Below are 22,963 nucleotides of genomic sequence, written 5' to 3' on the forward strand. Positions count from 1 at the left end.
CTCTTTTATTCCTTCTGCCCATTCTCCTTGTAGAGAACAAAATGGAGTCCCTCATGTCAAACAGGAGCCTGTGTCAAGCAATGACGCAAGCAGTTAAGGTACTGTAGCTAGGAGTTATTTCTGGGACCAGCGTCAGCTGACAGACACCCAGAACTGATAATGAGCAGAACCAGAGGATATCTGCAGGGGTCCTGGACCAGTTAAATCCCTTTAAAAAGGGGAGCACTGGGGCAGCAAACTGTCAAACTCTTCAGACATGACCTTTCTATGTCTAATCACTTAAAAAAGGCAACTACCACCAGAGGCTCTGCTTGATTGATCTCTGAAAAGAACTGAGCTGCATCACTGTTTGAACATAATAAGCAGTAAGGGCTGAGAGCCTACCTGGACCAGACTGAGGCCTTATCTCAACTGCACGCCCACAGACTAACTTTGTATTTAGTTTGTTAATGTCCTACACCCTTCTGTTATCTTAGTTGTTGTGTGGCTTGTCTTATGTTCTGCTCCATGTGCTCTATAAGAAGCTACGTGTTCATATGGTAAAATGTCATTGAATTTGGAATCATGAATGTGCTTTATAATTGTGATTAACTTTGATTTATGATTGAATAAAGTTGTTATTGTTGAAAGACACAATTCATGTGTGCACCTTTGTAGTGTGCTCATGGCACTCCTAAACTCACCAAAACAGGTTTTTTCAAGTTTTACCCCCAGTAGATAGTCATGTTACACAATATTCCCTTTTCAGTCAATGTTTAGTCAGAAGGTGGAACTGCATAGTGAATGAATGAAATGAATTATTAAATATGAGATTTGAATAAAATGAATTGGCTACTAGAGGTAAAGAGAACTCTTAAGGATTGTAAAGTAGTTGTTACAGGGAGCACACCCCTCAGGGAGGAGGCAGAACACTCAAAGGAGGACACATCTGAAAGAAGGACCACAGAAATGGAATCCAGGCCTCCCTGGAGAAGGCACAGCTGTGGCCTACAGGAGAGTGAGGAAGTTCGGTCGGGGGAGTTTGCTATCCAGGATGCCAGGGGAAGGCACTCCCCAGGAAGGACCCATGTCTCAAAACCCTCTATGAGGCTTCCTGGGGGGTTATGGGGAGAGTTTCTCCACAGGGAGGTGCTGCACTGTAGATACTCATGAGAAAATCCTCCCTGGGTTCTGGCAGAAACTGCCCGGGAGGAAGGGTCAAGTGCTAGTGGCCATCAGGTGCTGCCAGAGCCTTCAAGAGGAGTTCACAGGACTTGGCAGAGACCCTTTCCCCTCTAGTGTCAACCTCTTCAGGGACAACTCACTACTAAGAGAGCTTAACCCTGAGCAAGTAGCACAGGAGGAATTCCTATGGGGTCCAGCTCCATAACTATACATTAGGTAATGGCAGGTAGAGGGGTCATAAATGAATATATTCATAAGTGAATATAGTTCACAGTTTACTTCCTCAGCTTCCAGGTGCACCTGTGTACACTGTTGAATTGCTATACAGCAATAAGTCAACTCTCTTTCCACCTAATAGGATATAGCTGTTCTTATTGCAAATCAAAAATTTCTTTCTTTTTCCTTTGAATGAGTAGAAGTATAGTCCCAACAGCCATTATATGTTATCTGTATTCTGACTCTTGAGTTGCTAATTTCATTGATGTGATGGGACACAGTGGCAAGTGCTCCATCGTACAGCAAAAAGAAGAACATGGTCATTTCTACAAATTCAACAAAGAATTGTTGCCCTACTTGAGTTTTCTTCTAGTAGGGAGATGCCAATAACAAATAACCAATAGTGCCATGAAGGAAATGAACAGGGTAAGAGACAGATATAGAATGAAATTATTTATATTGCTTTACTTATACCAGGTAGTCAGGGGAGGACTTTCTAAAGGGCTGAGCCTGGAAAGATGACAAAGAGCCAGTCACTGAGAAGGGCCAGGAGAGAAGTAGTCCAGGAGGAAAAAAACAAAACTAAACTAAATAAAAGTTCAAGGATGGAAAATGATCAGCAAAGTTACAAAATAAAAAGAGATTGACAATTTGCCATAGAGTAATGAGAGACAAAAGTGAGTTTGGAGAGATAGATAGGAATATGATCATGCAGCCTATGAATTCAATTTTCTTTCTCTCCAATGCATGAACCAACTTATATCTTTAATATTTAAAAAGTTATTCTCTCTTATTTTCTCTGCATACATAAAAAAGTGAAAACTGATTTGTTTCATAATGTCCATTAAATCTGCTTTTGTCTGTTTGCATTCCATGATTATATAATGAATTCTTTGTAAAATTATAACCCAATTTTTAGTAATATCTAGAAAGGATGTCTTCACATAAAGACTCAGAGTTACTTACAAACTTTGATTTTACCATCTGTAATTAGAATTAGGAATCATCCTAGCAGCATACATCATTTCAAAGCATTGGGTATTTTGAATTATTTTTGACGTTGCCAAATTACAAAACGAGCCTCTTACATGATGTCACACCAAGTGCTGAAGAAAAGTTATTATATTAAGTTAAAGTATATGTATATCAATTATTCAATACTTTAGTTATGGTTGTTAAAGTGATCACATAAGGAAACATTTGTAACAAAGGGAAAGAAAAGTGAATGGGAAATACATTATAAAAACGCAGCAAGTCAATGCTAGTGCCCCAAACACTATAATTCCTATAGACACTAAGTATTTATTAAAGGAATTGTGAGGAAATACAAGTATGATTTTTTTCAAAAGAAGAGAAACAAAAGATTAAATCAAGAAAACAAAAACACTAACTAACCTTTTATATTTGTTTCACTCCAGCTTCATCAGCATAAGTCTTATGTTATATTTTTCACTATGTTTTTTCTAATAAAGGTGATATGTAATCTTAGACTACTTTGTTATGGGGAAAATGTTATTATTAATGAAAAACACTAATTCAGTAATTCTGTAAATAGAGTAAAAGGGACATTAACATAAATATTTGGGGGCACCTGGGTGGCTCAGTCGGTTGAGCATCTGCCTTTGGCTCAGGTCATGATCCTGGGGTCCTGGGATACAGCCTTACATAAGACTCCTTGCTCAGTGGGGAGTCTGCTTGTCCCTCTTTCTCTGCCCACCCCCACTTCTCGTGCTCTCTCTCACACTCTCTCTCAAATAAATAAATAAAATCTTTAAAAAAATGTAACTATATCAATATAAGGCAGATAATTTACATGACATAAAACACATAAAGTACATGTTATTAATGTTGAAAATTACATTTTAATTACTGATGTAAGAGTTTTTACTATTGTTTCAGTGATGCAAACCATATTGCACTATACTTTTATTGTCTAAATCATTAGTAAATTTATATCTGTCACCTAACCACAATTCTTCATAGATTCCTTGTTATATGAAAACATGTATGAAATCTTATGAAAGCAAGATTTCACTCTGAGCCTATTTGAACTTTAAACTTTGAAGATAAAGATCACTTAGCTGTTATTTAGTTATATTAATATGAAAATTTTTTAGGAAAAACAGCTTGTAATTCATATAGAATGAACCTTAGCATATTAGACACTGAAAATAAATTCAGAAAACATAAAGAAGAAAGCTTATTTATACCTTCAAATATACTTTATCTTTGCCCAAGCACCCAAAATGTATTTTAAATGAAACTATAAAAAAAAGATTTCCTCTCTTTGCAACTTTTAGGATTCTATCTCACTCCAAATATAGTATTAAAACTTTTGTTTCTAACATAGATTCCAACTATCAAAGCCTATAACTTTTAGCAATTGAGCTATCCTGTATATGCCTTTATTATACAATTATTCCTTTCCTTTTTGGCAATTTTTGTTTAATCTGAATTCATTGGAGAAGTTTTCCTTTTCTTTCAAAATTGTTGCTCCCCAAATCCAGTGCTTTATCTGATTATATTTAAACCAACCCTCCACATTTCCAAGTCTCCCCCTGCCCTCAGCTGTGCATCACCTAGCTGGAAACTGCATGATTTTCAGGTCACTGAGACTTCCCCAGGAACTAAGAGTAACTGTCACAAGTGCCCAGCATCACTAAAACTTTGGCAAAATCGTGGAATTTCCCTAACTTTGGGTCTGGAATTTAGTGCCGTGGCCTGTATGATAAAAATACTTTTTGAATTGGCAAAACAAGATAGAGTCAGAAAATACAGAGTTAAGGTGGGGCGCCTGGGTGGCTCAGTCGTTGAGTGTCTGCCTTCAGCTCAGGTCATGATCCCAGGGTCTTGGGATGGAGCCCCACATCGGGCTCCCTGCTCCTCGGGGAAGCCTGCGTCTCCCTCTCCTACTCCCCCTGCTTGTGTTCCTGCTCTTGCTATCTCTCTGTCAAATATAAATAAAATATTAAAAAAAAAAAAGAAAATACAGAGTTAAGGTTTATATGACCTTTTTGGGTCACATGGTTCACAAAACAACCTCTGTCAACAGTCCCTTTCCTAACATTGAGGAGTTAGTCTCTCATAAATCTCATTCCCTCATGGCCCTAAGCCTCATGTACATAAAGAAAGCTCCAATTTCCCAGCTGAAATGCAGCTTTTATGTCAGGGCCCTCATATGCAACTTCATATTGATGAAAATTGTATCAATATTTTATCAGTATCCTTTAGGATAATGTTCTGAAATAGTCTGAAAAAAATTCTTTCTTTTTAAATATTTTTCATAGCATTAAATAAATAGTTTCAACAGAATTTAAAGGTTCCATGTCTTAAATTAGGACACCTGTCCTTTGAGGAATGCTTTTGAACTGGTTGCTGTTCTGTCTTCATCTGTCTAACTTCATTCTACATGTTAACTCTTGTCTCTGTATTCCACAATTAATATTAGACTTTACCCCATATAGGGGTATGCTCTCCTTTTAGGAATATTTTACTTACGTTTTACAAATCTTATTTAATTTCTTTACTATACCTTTTGTCTCACTACAACTAAGGAATTTTGTTCTCATAATTCAAGGTGGGAACACAGACACATTAACTTTTTTCCCCCTCTTCTAATAGTAATTCATATTAACACATCACAGGAAAACTTCTATCTGCTAATTACAATGTGGAGAAGGAAACTTGTGATGAGGTACTCTTCATTTCTTCAAACGGTGTAAAATTAATTTTTAAAATGAGTTAGGCTTGATTATCAATGTTTTGAAGAGTTCCTCATAAATATCAACCTCAAAGGTTGTGGATTGCAAAAATTAGAACTTCTTATTTGTTGTTTACTTTACTAAAACTTTTCCTCTAATAGATTATCTCAAAGGAAGTTGTCAATGGCTAAGGTAACATAGCTGTGTCACAAGTCACTGATTATACCTTAAAATGGAAAGATTCTGCTTTATTATACTGTGCCCTTACATTTTGATCAAAATTCTTTAGCAATGCCCGATATCATCTTCTAAATTCTTAAAATCTTCTTATCAGTGTCCTGAACATGGAGGGGTGTGTGTGGGGTGTGTGTGCATGTATTCATGTGTGTATAATTCTGCTGATACGTACTAATATGTGATCATTCTCCTTGTAGATTTACAGCAATAGATTTCATACTGCATATCTATACTATTAAAATTTTGTAGGATTCCATCAAGCTCAAACAACCTATGTGACCAAAAAACTAGTAAACTATAAGTCTTAGCCTAATTAACCTCATTTTTTCCTGGTACATAATGAAAGTTATTTTTGTTATCATTCAAAAACCCAAAAGGATATCATGAATAATTTATTTGTGTGCATTTATCTTTTAACTAGTTTTCTTAATAAGGTAAAGTAAGGAGGTCAGAAGAGTAGATGTTAAGTAAATTAAAACTCCCTAATTTTGAATGTTATATTTAATTGCGAAGTTCAAAGAAAATTATAAACATATACACATTATTTATGCTTAAGTCAAAATGTCTTTATCTTCCTATTATTTTTATAACTGAACAGATATTTCCAGATAACATAGCAACAAACTTGGTTTTTTCCTCCTCCATTTCCAGAATAGATTATTTTTTGGGACAATATCAATTTGTTTCCTATGAAAATTTTGGCTTAAGACAAGTTAAATGTTTGTGTATATATATATGGAAAAATACAGTATAAATTTCAATTTTATTAATTCTGCTATCCTGTGAAAGTATGAATTTAATTAATATTAGGATTAGTTTTTGTTTGTTTACCTAACTTCTTTTTTTAACTTTTTTAGTTTATTATTTCAAATTGTTATTTAAATTCTAGTTAGTTAACATACTGTGTAATGTTGATTTCAGTAGAATCCAATAATTCATCAATTACACACAACATTCAGTGCTCACCATAACAAGTATCCTCCTTACTACTATCCATCACCCATCTAGCCCATCACCACCTCCTGCCATCAACCCTGAGTTTGTTCTCTATCTTTGTTTCTTATTAATTGTTTCCTTCTCTCTTCCCCCCATTTATTCATGTGTTTTGTTTCTTAAATTCTATATATGAGTGAAATCATATGGCATTTTTTTTCTCTGACACATTTTGCTTACCATAATACATTCTAGCTTCATCTACATCATTACAAATGGCAAGATTTCATTATTTTTGATGGCTGGGTAATTTTCCATTTCCACCTCACTTCTTTTTCTATTCTTCAGTCGATGAGCATTTGGACTCTCCATAATTTGGCTATTGTTGATAATACTGCTATAAACACTGGGGTGCATGTACCCCCTTTTGAATCTGTATTTTTGTATCCTTTGGTTAAACACCTAAGGGGAGTGCAATTCCTGGATCATGAGGTAGTTCTATTTTTCCCTTTTTGAGGAAACTCCATACTGTTCTCAAGAGTGACTGCCCCCTGGGCGCCTGGGTGGCTCTGTTGGTTAAGCGACTGCCTTCGGCTCAGGTCATGATCCAGGAGTCCCTGGATCAAGTCCCGCATCAGGCTCCCTGCTCGGCAGAGAGTCTGCTTCTCCCTCTGACCCTCACCCCTCTCATGTGCTCTCTCTCTCTCTCTCTCATTCTCTCTGTCTCAAATAAATAAATAAATAAATAAATAAATAAATAAATAAATAAATAAAAGAGTGACTGCCCCAGTTTGCATTCCACCAACAGTACAAGAGGGTTTCCCTTTCTCCATATCCTTGCCAACACTTGTTGTTTCTTGTGTTGTTAATTTTAGCCATTCTGACTGGTGTGAAGTGGTATCTCATTGTGGTTTTGATTTGCATTTCCCTGATGATGAGTGATGTTGAACATCTTTTCATGTGTCTCTTAGCCATCTGGATGTCTTCTTTGGAAAATTCTATTCCTGTTTTCTGCCCATTTCTTAACTGGATTATTTGTTTTTTGGGGGTTGAGTTTGAAAAGTTCTTCATAGATTTTGGAAACAAACCCTTATCAGAAATGTCATTTGCAAATATCTTCTCCCATTCCATAGGCTGCCTTTTAGTTTTGTTGATTGCTTCCTTCACTGTGCAGAAGCTTTTTATGTTGATGAAATCCCAACAGTTCATTTTTGCTTTTGTTTCCCTTACCTCAGGAGACATATCTAGTAAGAAGCTGCTGTAGCTGAGGTCAAAGAGATTACTGCCTGTGTTCTCCTCTAGAGTTTTTACAGCTTCCTGTATCACATTTAGATCTTTCATCCATTTTGACTTTATTTTTATGTATGGTATAAGAAATTGCCCTAGTTTCATTCTTTTGCATGTTGATGCCCAGTTTGCCCAGAACAATTTGTTGAAGAGACTGTCTTTTTTCCATTGGATATTCTTTCCTGCTTTGTCAAAGATTATTTGACCATAGAGTTATGGGCCAATTTCTGGGTTTTCTATTCTGTTGCATTGATCTATGTGTCTGTTTTTGTGCCAGTACCATACTGTCTTGAGGACTATAGCTCTGTAATACAGCTTGAAGTCCAGAATTGTGTTCCCTCCAGTTTTGTCTCTTTTTCAGGAGTGCTTTGGCTATTTGGGGTCTTTTGTGGTTCCATACAAATTTTAGGATTGTTTGTTCCAGGCTGTGAAAAATGCAGTGGTATTTTGATAGGGATTGCATTAAATGTGTAGATTGCTTTGTGTAGTATAGACATTTTAATAACATTTGTTCTTCTGATCCACGTTCATGGAATGCTTTTCCATTTTTTTGTGTCTTCAATTTCTTTCATAAGTTTTCCATAGTTTTCAGAGTGTGGGTCTTTCACTTCTTTGGTTAGGTTTATACCTAGGTATCTTATGGGTTTTGGTGCAATTGTAAATGGTATCAATTCCTTGATTTCTCTTTCTGCTGCTTTATTAGTGTATAGAAATGTGACAGATTTCTGTATGTTGATTTTATATCCTGTGACTTTGCTGAATTCATGTATTAGTTCTAGCAAATTTTTGGTGGATTCTTTCAGGTTTTCTACATAGAGGTATCATGTTATCTGCAAATGATGAAAATTTGACTACTTCCTTGCTGATTTGGATGCCTTTTATTTCTCTTTGTTGTCTGATTGCTGAGGATAAGACTTCCAGTACTATACTAAATAGTAATGGTGAGAGTGGACATCTTTGTTTTGTTCCTGATTGCAGAGGGAAGTCTCCCAGTTTTTCCCCATTGAGGATGATATTAGCTGTGAGTCTTTCATATGTGTGTGGCCTTTACGATGCTGAGGTATGTTCCATCTATCCCTACTTTCTTGAGGGTTTTTATCAAGATGGATGCTGTATTTTGTCAAATGCTTTTTCTGCATCTATTGAGATCATATGGTTTTTATCCTTTCTTTTATTAATGTGGTGTACCACGTGGATTGATTTGCAAATATTGAGTCAGCCCTGCAGCACAGGAATAAATCACACATGGTCATGGTAAATAATTCTTTTAATATACTGTTGGGTTCATTTTGCTAGTATCTTGTTAAGAATTTTTGCATTCATGTTCATCAGGGATATTGACCTATAATTCTCCTTTTTAGTGGGGTCTTTTGTTTTGGAATCAAGGTAATTCTGGCCTCATAGAATGAGTTTGGAAGTTTTCCTTCCATTTCTATCTTTTGGAAAAATTTGAGAAAAATACATATTAACTCTTCTTTAAATGTCTGGTAGAATTCCTTGGGAATCCATGTGACCCTGGACTTTTGTTTGTTGGGAGATTTTTGATTACTGTTTCAATTTCCTTGCTGGTTATGGGACTGTTCAAATTTTCCAATTCTTCCTATTTCAATTTTGGTAGTTTGTACGTTTCTAGGAATTTGTCCATTTCTTCCAGGTGGCCCTGTTTGTTAGCATATAATTTTCATAATATTCTCTTATAATTTTCTGTATTTCCGTGGTATTGATTGTGATCTCTCCACTTTCATTCATAATTTTATTTATTTGGATACTTTCTCTTTTCTTTTTGATAAGGCTGGTTAAGTGTTTATCAATTTTATTAATTATTTTGAAGAACCATCTCTTAGTTTAGTTGACCTGTTCTACTGGTGTTTTTGTTTGTTGTTTCAATTTCATTTATTTGTGCCTTAATCTTTATTATTTCCTTTCTTCTGCTGACTTTAGGCTTTATTTGCTGTTAATTTTCTAGCTCCTTTAGGCATAAGTTTAGGTTGTGTATTTGAGACTTTTCTTGCTTCCTTGCCTATATTTCAATTTACTTCCCTCTTAGGACCATCTTTGCTGTATTCCAAAGGTTTTGGACCATCGTGGTTTCATTTTCATTTGCTTCCATGTATTTTTTTATGTTGTTTTTAATTTCCTGGTTAAGCCATTTTTCTTTAGTAGGATGTTCTTTAGCTTCCATGTATTTGAGGTCTTTCCAAATTTGTTCTTGTGGTTGATTTCAATTTTCATAACATTGTGGTCTGAAAATATGCATGGTATGATCTCAATCTTTTTGTACTTGTTGATGCCTGATTTGTGACCCAGTATGTGATCTATTGTGGAGAATGCCCCATATGCACTTGAAAAGAATGTACATTCTGTTGTTTTAGGATGAATTGTTCTGAATATATCTGTGAAGTCCATCTGATCCACTGTGTCATTCAAAACCATTGTTTCCTTGTTGATTTTCTGCTTAGATGTGTCCATTGCTGTATTGTTATCAATGAGTTTCTTTATGTTTGTAATCAATTGATTTACATATTTGGGGGCTCCCAAATTGGGCACACAAATATTTACAACTATTAGATATTCTTGATAGATAGACTCCTTAATTATGGTATAATACCCATCTTCCTATCTTGTTATATACTTTGATTTAAAATCTAGTTTGTCTGATATAAGTATGGTTACTCTGGCTTTCTTTTGATGTCCATTAGCATGATAGATGGTTCTCCATTCCCCCACTTTCCATCTGCAGGTGACTTTAGATCTAAGATGAGTCTCTTGTAAGCAGCATAAAGATGGATCTTGGGTTTTTTGATCCATTCTGATACCCTATATCTTTTGATTGGAGCATTTAGTCCATACATTCAGAGTGGTTATTGAAAGATGAATTTAGTGCCATTGTGTTACTTGTAGAATTGGTGTTTCTGGTGATGGTTCTCTGTTCCTTTCTAGTCTTTGTTGCTTTTGGTCTTTTTTCCCCTCACTCAGAGACCCCCTCAATATTTCTTGCAGGGCTGTTGGTCATGGACTCCCTTAGGTTTTGTTTGTCTGGGAAACTCTTTATCTCTCCTTCTATTCTAACTGACATCCTTACTGGATAAAGTATTCTTGGGTGCATATTTTTCCCACTCAGCTCATTGAATATATCCTAGCACTTTCTTCTGGTCTGCCAATTTTCTGTGGGCAGATCTGCTGTGACCCTGATCTGTCTTCCTTTGTAGGTTAAGGATTTTTTTTTCCTTGCTGCTTTCAGGATTCTTTCCGTGTCTGTGTATTTTGTGAATTTGACTATGTATGCCTTGGTGATAGCTGGTTTTTATTGAATTTAATGGGAATTCTCTGTGCTTCCTGGATTTTCATGTCTGTGTGCTTTCCCAGATTAGGGAAGTTTTCAGTTATAATTTGCTCAAATAAACCTTCTGTCCCTCTCTTTCTCTCTCTTCATCTTCTGGGACTCCTATGATATGAATGTTGTTCCATTTTAATAAATTTCTGAGTTCCCTAAGTCTACCTATGTGATCCATTACCTTTGTTTCCCTCTTCTTTTCAGCTTCATTATTTTCCATAAATTTATCTTCTATATCACTGATTAATTCCTCTGAATCATCCATCCTCATTGTTATGGCATTAATTTGGGATTGCATGTCGGTTGTAGTATTTTTAGGTTTGGCCTAACTAGATTTTTGCTCTTTTATCTCTGCAGTTAGGGATTCTCCAGTGTCTTCTATGCTTTTTCAAGCCAAGCTAATATCACATAATTGTTTTTTTCAAATTCTAGTTCAGATGTCTTACTTATATCTGTATTGATTAAATCCTTGGCCATGAGTTATACTTCCTGTTCTTTCTTTTGGGGTGAGTTCTTCTGTCTTGTCATTTTGGAGGAAAAAAGAAAAAGAAAAGAAAAGGAATGAAAGAAAGGTAAAATAAAATAAAAATTTATTATTATTATTTTAAATAAAGAAAGAAGCTAGATCCTAGGTGTGTTTTGGTCTGCTTGTTATAAGAAGCTTGATAGAAAAAAAATAAAAAAAATAAAATTTAATAAAATAATATTGATAATAAATTATAAAAATTGTTCTTTCTGTATCCAAAACAAAAACAAAAACAAAACAAACAAACAAACAAAAACCCAAAGGAAACTAGATCTTCTTTCTCCTGGAGCTGAAGCTTTGCAGCACTCTATGATCAGTAGACTTAGTGTGTGGAGAGATTTGTGCTGGTCTTCTGGGGGAGGGACCTGATGCTATGATTCTCAGGTGGGCTTGCCTTAATGGATATGCACTTGCAGGAGCATGGGGGGGCGGAGTTTAATGTAGTAGTCTGTTCTTCACTTGATGTCACTGTTTAGCTAACTGAGGTCAATCAATGCTGGTATGCAAGGGGTAAAAATGGCTGCACCCTATTACCCCATTTCCAGAGCTGGATGTTCACACCCACCACTGTTCAGGATGCCCTCACTGATGCACAAACAATGACCCCTCCTGTGTTCCTGATTTCCTTCAGATCCCCAACTTTACCCTGTCTTTGTTGGAACTGTCTGCCTGACAAACAGTGCAGCACTCCAGTGTCTTATCTCAGGCATGGCTGTGTTTCAAAATCCCACACTTTGGAGGCCCCCACAGTGCAGACCCACGCTGATCCTCTGGAGGAGGGTGTCCCTTTGCTGTGGCTGGTGTTAGCTTGTCCCAGCAGTTGGTAGTTTATGGTAAATCACAATACACGGCCAATGCCAGGGTTTGCTGTCCTCAGCCTGTATATCTGTGTTAACAGGGCAGCTCAATGGTACCTGCAGGGTCTTTTGCTTGAGGGGTGGCCAAAACCCTCTGCCAAATGCACTCCAAGCAGGTAACTGCTTCTCCCCATGAGACCCAATGGATCCTCAGACTGCTCAGCACTCCAGAGACTCCACCTTGCTTCCCCACCCAAGAACCATTCAAGTGGCCAGGCACAATCCTTGTGATGTTGCAGACTTCCAAAACTCTTCATTCAAACTCTGTAGTCTCTTGTTTATAAAAAAAACTGATGGTATTGAAAACCTCTTTAAGATAGTTTTTAAAAGAGCTTGCAGACTAAATAAAAATGGCAATGACAGACACTGTCTTTTAACGTGTGTCTTATAGTCTGATAATTTATCTCTTAGATGGAAAATTAAGATTGTGTTTAAAAATTTAGGTAAAAACTATATGTATGTAGCTGTTAATATACTGGAAAACCAAAATGACATAAAATGATATTGATGAAATGGGGTAAACCTAGCTCTCTAAAACACACTAAAATTTAGGAAAGGTAAATATGATGGGGTAAAAAATCAACACTACCAACGTAGACTGGGAACTGCTGTTTAAGGTATGAATGCCATGAAATTGTCTTGGACCTGAAGGCTAAAGAAAAACTAGCATTTCACTGCTCTTAGAGGGGAAAAAAGCCAATACCACATTGTGTCCTAAGGAAGCATATAAATCATATACAACTTTAAGATGTGTTAAAACTGAATGATGGCAAGATTTAAAAATATGAGAAGAAATAAATTTTTTATCAGAAATAAATTAATTTAAAGAAACTATCTTGTTGAAGCAAAAGAAGAAACATTTTTACTGTGGGTATGATAAAATGCAAGACAAATTAGACAGAAGATCATAAAATGTCCATCCCTAGAAAGTAAGAAAAATAGACAGCTGTTTGTTATAGACAATTTAAGTGTCCTGTAGCCCTTAGACAAGGAAGCTGGAGCAGAAACATTCTAAAGTCTCTTCCACAAAAAAATGATATTAAAACTTGGGTAGGGGGTACCTGGGTGGCTTAGTTGGTTTAGCGTCTGCCTTTGGCTCAGGTCATGACCCAGGGTCATGGGATCCAGCCCCGTGTCAGGGCTCCCTGCTCAGCAGCAGAGTCTGCTTCTCCTTCTCCCTCTTCCCGTCCCCCTGCTCGTTCTCGCTCTTATAAATAAATAAATAAAATATATTTTTTTAAAAAATGAAATAAAACTTGGATATGGGGTGCCTGGGTGGCACAGTCAGTTAAGCGACCAACTCTTGGTTTCGGTTCGGGTCGTGATCTCATGAGTCATGAGATCAAGCCCCCCATCATGCTCTGTACTCAAGGCAGAGTCTGCTTGGGACTTTCTCTCTGTCTCCCTCTGCCCCACTCCTATATTCATGCATGCACACCCTCTCTCTCTTATGTTCTCTCTCTTTCTCGCAAATAAATAAATAAATCTTTAAAAAATAAAGATTTTTTATAAAGCTTGGATATGAAATATATATTCTGGAGATCCATACACAAATTGATCCATACACAAATCACAAAACACATTAAACTTCCTGCTGTTGCTATTTATCCCAAGGAAATATTTTGACTTCATAATAATGTCTAAGCTCATTGCTTTCATCTTTTTAAAGTTATTTTTCTTGTATTTGTTAACTATATATTTGTCATCTTTCCATTACATCATTCCTACAAACATATACTGAGTAACAAATATGACCCAGAAACTGGCAGGTGCTAATGTCACAGCAGTTACAAAGACAGATAAGGTTCTGCCCTCATGGAGCTGACAGTTAACTGGGGAACAAGGATTGCATAAATATTAACTTAATTGTTAACAATATTGACTTAAAAAATTGTCTTAGTGAAAATGGGAATGGGAAATTGATGGAACAAATGTTTTAATATTCTAACTAAAGTACAATATAGAGAACATTGACCCAGAAAGACCTGGACATGGCATCTGTGAATGCAACTTTATGAATTTTTTTTATCTGTAACATGTAGAATTTTTTAGATTCTTTGCAAAATAGTCTTTCCCCAAATCACAGTTCATTTTTTAAGACAACTTTATTTGTAAATATATTTTTGAGGATTAACTCCTTTATCATTTTTTAATGCCTTTCTTTTTTCCCTGACAACTTTCCCTGCTTTGAAGTCTGCTGTGTCTGAAAATAATATAGTTCCTCCTGCTTTCTTTCAATCAGTCTTATCATGGTTTATTTTCCACCATCTATTTACTTTTAATCTATATGTGTCTTTATATTTATAGTGGGTTCTTGTAAGCAACACATAGCTGAGTCATGTTTTTTGATCCACTCTGAAAATCTGTCTCTTAATTGGCACCTTCAGATGACTGATGTTCAAAGTGGTTATTGATATCGGTAGATTAATATTTACCATATTTGTTATGGTTTTCTAATTTTTGCCGCTATTCATTGTTCTTATTTTTGTCTTCCATTCTTTTTTTGCCTTTTGTGATTCGAATTGAACATTTCATATGATTCTATTTTCTCTCCTTGGCGTATCAGTAGTGATTGCCCTAGGGTTTGCAATACACATTTACAACTATTCTAAGTCACTTTCAAAAAACACTCACCACTTCATGGGTAGTATGAGTGCCTTATAACAAAACAATCCTAATTCCTTCTTTCTGTCCCTTTAATTACTGTTTCATTGCTCTCATAATTTCACCTATGTAAAAGCATCCATAAGTATATATACAAAAACATACATAATTATATAAACATATATATTATATAAATATAAGCATGCATAATTGAATATATTGTTCACATTATTTTAGGCAAAATCTAATCTGTGAGAGGAATTAAGAGTAAGAGAAATATTAGTTTTTATTTTACTTTCTCTTATTCTTTCTTTGATATTCTTCTTTCTTTGGTCTGAGTTCTGATATATGTTATATTTCTTCTCTCTGAAGAACTTCCTTTAACATTTCCGAAAAGACAAATCTACTGCCAACAAATTCCTTAAATATTTGTTTGTCTGAAAAGTATTTCTCCTTCATTATTTTTTTAATTTTTTATTGTTACGTTAATCACCATACATTTCATCATTAGTTTTTGATGTAGTGTTCCATGATTCATTGTTTGTGCATAACACCCAGTGCTCCACGCAGAATGTGCCCTCTTTAATACCCATCACCAGGCTAACCCTTCCCCCCATCCCCCTACCCTCTAGAACCCTCAGTTTGTTTTTCAGAGTACATCATCTCTCATGGTTAGTCTCCCCCTCTGACTTACTCCCCTTCATTCTCCCCCTCCTACTATCTTCTTATTCTTTTTTTTTCTTAACATATATTGCATTATTTGTTTCAGAGGTACAGATCTATGATTCAACAGTCTTGTACAATTCACAGCGCTCACCATAGCACATACCCTCCCCAATGTCTATCACCCAGCCACCCCATCCCTCCCACCCCACTCCCACTCCAACAACCCTCAGTTTGTTTCCTGAGATTGAGAATTCCTCATATCAGTGAGGTCATATGATACATGTCTTTCTCTGATTGACTTATTTCACTCAGCATAGCACCCTCCAGTTCCATCCATGTCGTTGCAAATGGCAAGATCTCTTTCCTTTTGATGGCTGCGTAATATTCCATTGTGTATATATACTACTTCTTCTTTATCCATCCATCTGTCGATGGACATCTTGGCTCCTTCCATAGTTTGGCTATTGTGGATATTGCTGCTATAAACATTGGGGTGCACGTACCCCTTCGGATCCCTACATTTGTATCTTTGGGGTAAATACCCAGTAGTGCAATTGCTGGATCGTATGGTAGCTCTATTTTCAACTTTTTGAGGAACCTCCATACTGTTTTCCAGAGTGGCTGCACCAACTTGCATCTCCACCAACAGTGTAGGAGGGTTCCCCTTTCTCCGCATCCCTGCCAACATCTGTCCTTTCCTGACTTGTTAATTTTAGCCATTCTGACTGGTGTGAGGTGGCATCTCATTGAGGTTTTGATTTCGATTTCCCTGATGCCGAGCGATGTTGAGAACTTTTTCACGTGTCTGTTGGCCATTTGGATGTCTTCTTTGGAAAAATGTCTGTTCATGTCTTCTGCCCATTTCTTAATTGGATTATTTGTTCTTTGGGTGTTGCGTTTGATAAGTTCTTTATAGATTTTGGACACTAGCCCTTTATCTGATATGTCATTTGCAAATATCTTCTCCCATTCTGTTGGTTGTCTTTTGGTTTTGTGGACTTTTTCTTTTGCTCTGCAAAACTTTTTATCTTGATGAAATCCCAATAGTTCATTTTTGCCCTTGCTTCCCTTGCCTTTGGCGATGTTTCTAGGAAGAAGCTGCTGCAGCTGAGGTTGAAGAGGTTGCCACCTGTGTTCTCCTTTAGGATTTTGATGGACTCTTGTCTCACGTTTAGGTCTTTCAACCATTTGGAGTCTATTTTTGTGTGTGATGTAACGAAATGGTCAAGGTACATTCTTCTGCATGTGGCTGTCCAATTTTCCCAACACCATTTGTTGAAGAGACTGTCTTTTTTTCCATTGGACATTCTTTCCTGCTTTGTCAAAGATGAGTTGACCATAGAGTTGAGAGTCCATTTCTGGGCTCTCGATTCTGTTCCATTGATCGATGTGTCTGTTTTTGTGCCAGTACCATAAGGTCTTGATGATGACAGCTTTGTAATAGAGCTAGAAGTCCAGAATTGTGATGCCACCAGCTTTGCTTTTTTTTTTTTTCAATATTCCTCTAGCTATTCGTGGACTCTTCTGGTTCCATACAAATTTTAGGATTATTTGTTCCATTTCTTTGAAAAAAGTGGATGGTATTTTGATGGGGATTGCATTGAATGTGTAGATTGCTCTAGGTAGCTTTGACATCTTCACAAGGTTTGTTCTTCCAATCCATGAGCATGGAACGTTTTTCCATTTCTTTGTGTCTTCCTCAATTTCCTTCACGAGTATTTTAGAGTTTTCTGAGTACAGATCCTTTGCCTCTTTGGTTAAATTTATTCCTAGGTATGTTATGGTTTTGGGTGCAATTGTAAATAGGATCAACTCCTTGATTTGTCTCTCTTCTGTCTTGTTGTTGGTGTATAGGAATGCCACTGATTTCTGTGCATTGATATTTTATCCTGCTACTTTACTGAATTCCTGTATGAGTTCTAGCAGTTTTGGGGTGGAGTCTTTTGGGTTTTCCACATACAGTATCATATCATCTGCAAACAGTGAGAGTTTGACTTCCTCTTTGCCGATTTGGATGCCTTTGATTTCTTTTTTTTTTTGTCTGATTGCTGTGGCTAGGACTTCTAATACTGTGTTAAATAGCAGTGGTGATAGTGGACATCCCTGCCCCGTTCCTGAACTTAGGGGGAAAGCTCTCAGCTTTTCCCCATTGAGAATGATATTCGCTGTAGGTTTTTCATAGATGGCTTTTATGTTACGAGGTATGAACCCTCTATCCCTATACTCTGAACGTTTTGATCAAGAAAGGGTGCTGTACTTTGTCAAATGCTTTTTCTGCATCTATTGAGAGGATCATATGTTTCTTGTTCTTTCTTTTATTCATGTATTGTATCACATCGATTAATTTGCGGATGTTGAACCAACCTTGCAGGGCAGGGATAAATCCCACATGGTCGTGGTGAATAATCCTTTTAATGTACTGTTGGATCCTATTGGCTAGTATTTTGGTGAGAATTTTTGTATCCATGTTCATCAAGGATGTTGGTCTGTAATTCTCCTTTTTGATGGGGTCTTTGTCTGGTTTGGGGATCAAGGTAATGGTGGCCTCATAAAATGAGTTTGGAAGTTTTCCTTCCATTTCTATTTTTTGGAACAGTTTCAGATGAATGGGTATTAATTTTTCTTTAAATGTTTGGTAGAATTCCCCTGGGAAGCCATCTGGCCCTGGGCTTTTGTTTGTTGGGAGATTTTTGATGACTGCTTCAATTTCCTTAGTGGTTATAGGTCTGTTCAGGTTTTCTATTTCTTCCTGGTTCAGTTTTGGTAGTTGATACATCTCTAGGAATGCATCCATTTCTTCCAGGTTATCTAATTTGCTGGCATAAAGTTGCTCATAATATGTTCTTATAATTGTTTGTATTTCTTTGGTGTTGGTTGTGATCTCTCCTCTTTCATTCATGATTTTGTTGATTTGGGTCATTTCTCTTTTCTTTTTGATAAGTCTGGCCAGGGGTTTATCAATCTTGTTAATTCTTTCAAAGAACCAGCTCCTAGTTTTGTTGATCTGTTCTACTTTCCTTTTGGTTTCTATTTCATTGATTTCTACTCTGATCTTTATTATTTCTCTTCTTCTGCTGGGTTTAGGCTTTATTTACTGTTTTTTTCTCTAGGTCCTTTAGGTGTAGGGTTAGGTTGTGTATTTGAGACCTTTCCTGTTTCTTGAGAAAGGCTTGTATTGCTATATACTTTCCTCTTTGGATTGCCTTTGCTGTATCCCAAAGATTTTGGACAGTTGTGTTTTCATTTTCATTGCTTTCCATGAATTTTTTTAAATTCTTTTTTAATTTACTGGTTGACCCATTCATTCTTTAGTAGGATGCTCTTTAATCTCCATGTATTTGAGTTCTTTCTGACTTTCCTCTTGTGATTGAGTTCTAGTTTCAAAGCATTGTGGTCTAAAAATATGCAGGGAATTATCCGAAACTTTTTGTACCGGTTGAGACCTGATTTGTGACCTAGGATGTGATCAATTCTGGAGAATGTTCCATGGGCACTAGAGAAGAATGTGTATTCCATTGCTTTGGGATGGCATGTTCTGAATATGTCTGTGAAGTCCATTTGGTCCAGTGTGTCATTTAAAGTCTTTATTTCCTTGTTGATCTTTTGCTTTGATGATCTGTCCATTTCAGTCAGGGTGGTGTTAATGTCCCCCACTATTATTGTATTGTTTTCAATGTGTTTCTTTGCTTTTGTTATTAATTTCCGTATAAAATTGACTGCTCCCATGTTAGGGACATAGATATTTACAATTGTTAGATCTTCTTGTTGGATAGAACCTTTAAGTAGGATATAGTGTCCTTCTTCACCTCTTATTACAGTCTTTGTTTTAAAATAGAATTTATCTGATATAAAGATTACCAACCCAGCTTTCTTTTGGTGTCCATTAGCATGGTAAATTGTTTTCCACCCCCTCCCTTTCAATCTGGGGGTGTCTTTGGGTCTAAAATGAGTCTCTTGCAGACAGAATATTGATGGGTCTTGTTTTTTTAATCCAATCTGATAGCCTGTGTGTTTTGATTGGGGCATTTAGAGCATTTACATTCAGGGTAACTATTGAAAGGTATGAATTTAGTGCCATTGTATTGCCTTTAAGGTGACTGTGACTGTATATTGTCTGTGTTCCTTTCTGATCTATGCTGCTTTTAGGCTCTCTCTTTGCTTAGAGGACCCCTTTCTATATTTCTTCTAGGGCTGGTTTCGTGTTTGCAAATTCCTTTTGTTTTTGTTTGTCCTGGAAGCTTTTTATCTCTCCTTCTATTTTCAATGACAGCCTAGCTGGATATAGTATTCTTGGCTGCATATTTTTCTCGTTTAGTGCTCTGAAGATATCATGCCTGTCCTTTCTGGCCTGCCAGGTTTCTGTGGATAGGTCTGTTGCCAATCTAATGTTTCCACCATTGTGGGTTACATATCTCTTCTCCCGAGCTTCTTTCAGGATTTTCTCTTTGTCTCTGAGACTCGTAAGTTTTACTATTAGATGTCGGGGTGTTGACCTATCTTTATTGATTTTGAGAAGGGTTCTCTGTGTCTCCTGAATTTTGATGCCTGTTTCCTTTCCCACATTAGGGAAGTTCTCTTATAATTTGCTCCAATAGACCTTCTGCCCCTCTCTCTCTTTCTTCTTCTTCTGGGATCCCAATTATTCTAATGTTGTTTCGTCTTATCGTATTGCTTATTTCTCAAATTCTGCCCTCGTAATCCTGCAGTTGTTTATCTCTCTTTTTCTCAGCCTCTTTATTTTCCATCATTTGGTCTTCTATATCACTGATTCTCTCTTCTGCCTCATTTATCCTAGCAGTTAGTGCCCCCATTTTTGATTGCACCTCATTAATAGCTTTTTTTATTTTGACTTGGTTAGATTTTAGTTCTTTTATTTCTCCAGAAAGGTTTTCTCTAATAACTTCCACGCTTTTTTCAAGCCCAGCTAGCATCTTTAAAGTCATGGTTCTGAACTCTAGGTCCGACATCGTGTTAATATCCATATTGAGTAGTTCCCTGGCAGATGATACTACCTCTTGTTCTTTTTGCTGAGGTGATTTGTTTCGTCTTGCCATTTTGTCCAGAGGAGAACAGATGAATGAGAGAACAAAATGCTAACACGTTAACGTCCTCAGCAAATATACTCTATACAAATCAGAAAAGACCTGAAACCAGGTGAAAAGAAAGGGAAAGAAAGAAAAAAGAAAATGGAAAAAAAAGAAAAATATAAAAACAAACAAAAACAGAACAAAACAACAGAAAAAACAAGAATATGATCAAATATGATCAGGCTGGTGCATAGTTCATTGCCACACACTAGATTTTGGGTGTATTTTGGTCTGTTAGAAGAAAGCGCCTCCTAAAATTTTAAAGGAAGAAAGACTTATATATTTACTAAATAAGGGTTGATACAATGAAGGGATGTAAGATCACTGTAAAGATGAAAATTATAAAAGATTTTATAAAAGGAATTAATAAGAAGTTGTTTGAAAAAGAAAGAAGATTTAAAAAAAAAGAAAAGAAAAAAAGGGAGAGAGTGTGATCAGGCAGGAGACTAGAACAAAGCCATACACTTGTGATTTAGGGTATATTTTGATCTGTTAGAAGAAACTGTATCTCAAAATTTTAAAGAGAGAACAACTTATATATATATGCCAAAAATAAGGATAACTACTATGAAGGGATGAAATATGACTCTAAAAATGAAAAATAAAAGTTTTTTTATAAAAGGGATTGATAAGATTTTGGTTGAAAAAGGGGGGACCTGAAAAAGCATTTGACAAAGTACAACATCCTTTCTTGATCAAAACTCTTCAGAGTATAGGGATAGAGGGTACATACCTCAATATCATAAAAGCCATCTATGAAAAACCTACAGCGAATATCATTCTCAATGGGGAAAGACTGAGAACTTTTCCCCTAAGGTCAGGAACGCGGCAGGGATGTCCACTCTCACCACTGCTATTCAACATAGTATTAGAAGTCCTAGCCACAGCAATCAGACAACAAAAAGAAATCAAAGGCATCCAAATTGGCAAAGAGGAAGTCAAACTCTCACTCTTTGCAGATGATATGATACTGTATGTGGAAAACCCAATAGACTCCACCCCAAAACTGCTAGAACTCATACAGGAATTCAGTAAAGTAGCAGGATATAAAATCAATGCACAGAAATCAGTGGCATTCCTATACACCAACAACAAGACAGAAGAGAGACAAATCAAGGAGTCTATCCCATTTACAATTGCACCCAAAACCATTAGATACCTAGGAATAAATCTAACCAAAGAGGCAAAGGATCTGTACTCAGAAAACTATAAAATACTCATGAAAGAAATTGAAGAAGACACAAAGAAATGGAAAAACGTTCCATGCTCATGGATTGGGAGAATCAACATTGTGAAGATGTCAATGCTACCTAGAGCAATCTACACATTCAATGAAATCCCCATCAAAATACCATCCACTTTTTTCAAAGAAATGGAACAAATAATCTTAAAATTTGTATGGAATCAGAAGAGACCCAGAATAGCCAGAGGAATACTGAAAAAGAAATGCAAAGCTGGCAGCATCACAATTCCGGACTTCCAGCTCTATTACAAAGCTGTCATCATCAAGACAGTTTGGTACTGGCACAAAAACAGACACATAGATCAATGGAACAGAATCGAGAGCCCAGAAATGGACCCTCAACTCTATGGTCAACTTATTTTTGACAAAGCAGGAAAGAATGTCCCATGGCAAAAAGACAGTCTCTTCAACAAATGGTGTTGGGAAAATTGGACAGCCACATGCAGAAGAATGAAACTGGACCATTTCCTTATACCACACACAAAAATAGACTCCAAATGGTTGAAAGACCTAAACGTGAGACAGGAGTCCATCCAAATCCTAAAGGAGAACACAGGTAGCAACCTTTTCGACCTCAGCCGCAGCAACTTCTTCCTAGAAACATTGCCAAAGGCACGGGAAGCCCGGGCAAAAATGAACTATTGGGATTTCATCAAGATAAAAAGCTTTTGCACAGCGAAAGAAACAGTCCACAAAACCAAAAGACAACTGACAGAATGGGAGAAAATATTTGCAAATGACATATCAGATAAAGGGCTAGTATCCAAAATCTATAAAGAACTTATCAAACTCAACACCCAAAGAACAAATAATCCAATCAAGAAATGGGCAGAAGACATGAACAGACATTTCTCCAAAGAAGACATCCAAATGGCCAACAGGCACATGAAAAAGTGCTCAACATCGCTCGGCATCAGGGAAATCCAAATCAGAACCTCAATGAGATACCACCTCACACCCGTCAGAATGGCTAAAATTAACAAGTCAGGGAACAACAGATGTTGGCGGGGAAGGGGTAGAAAGGGGAACCCTTCTACACTGTTGGTGGGAATGCAAGCTGGTGCAACCACTCTGGAAAACAGTATGGAGGTTCCTCAAACAGTTGAAA

Source organism: Callorhinus ursinus, unplaced genomic scaffold, assembly GCF_003265705.2.
Source record: "Callorhinus ursinus isolate GAN/ISIS: 27379988/994484 unplaced genomic scaffold, GSC_fseal_2.0 scaffold5, whole genome shotgun sequence".
Taxonomy (NCBI): Eukaryota; Metazoa; Chordata; class Mammalia; order Carnivora; family Otariidae; genus Callorhinus; species Callorhinus ursinus.